This window comes from Penaeus monodon, chromosome 1 (genome assembly GCF_015228065.2).
Source record: "Penaeus monodon isolate SGIC_2016 chromosome 1, NSTDA_Pmon_1, whole genome shotgun sequence".
Taxonomy (NCBI): domain Eukaryota; kingdom Metazoa; phylum Arthropoda; class Malacostraca; order Decapoda; family Penaeidae; genus Penaeus; species Penaeus monodon.
In genome coordinates, this window is record NC_051386.1 from 13,224,460 (window position 1) to 13,225,477 (window position 1,018).

Consider the following 1,018-nt stretch of genomic DNA (forward strand, 5'->3'; position numbering starts at 1 on the left):
GAAGCACTAAGGAATTTCCTTTCCTGGAGGACTATAAACACTATAGATAAGTCAGCTTCGAGTCTGAGGCTGAAATGAAGTAAATGTGACCAACGCAGATACCGTTTGTTAACGACGAATACCTGCTTTTAATATCGTTTGTTGAGTGTTATTATTGTCGTACTTTGCATTTTCTGCTAGTCTTCCAAGTGCAGACACCATACTGAATAAAAATAAAGATTACCTCCCAGTTTATTCTTTTATTTTCTAATTCCTTCCATCAATTAAGTAATGATTTGACTCTACTTTAACGTGGTTTCAATTTGGTTGGTGAATCCTAACGTTAAAAGGCCATTAGTGTTAGCCGTGATGGTCATATGAAGATTATGTTAATAATTATGACGATAGGGACGCCATTAATAATAATGGTGTAATGATGCCTGATAACACAATAGTGATAATGATGACAAAAATGATGATGCTAATGACAATTTTAGGATCAAAGACGATGAGAATAAAACAATGATTTTAATAACATCTATAGAAAATGATTATAGTAACAATGAATGATATAAAAATAATGATATGATAAATAGATATGATACTAATACATGATGATGATAATGATGATATCAAAACGGTGAAAGTCTAGCTTAAAAAGAAAGAAAAAATCTACTAAACATTTAAAAGAGAAAATCGATACCCAAACAAACATTTTCTCTGATGACTGGTACTGGCAATGAAATCTTCCAGTAATTAAACTCGTTCCTCGGGCACGGCATGTTTAAACAGAAAAGTCAACAAATGCGTCTTCCCAGGCATGGCATATGAGTCAGAAACTCGAGAGGAAGCAATTAAGTGCCCAAAGAGGAATGGGAAGACTGGTGCTGTGAATTGCTCTAAGAGATAAGATGAGGGCAGAATTGGATCAAAGAGCAGAGCAAAGTGGAAGATGTAGTTTGGAGCGTTAAGAAAAAATAACAAAGGACAGGTTATATATGTCGGTGACAGCACGGCAGATGGACAAAAAAGGTCACAC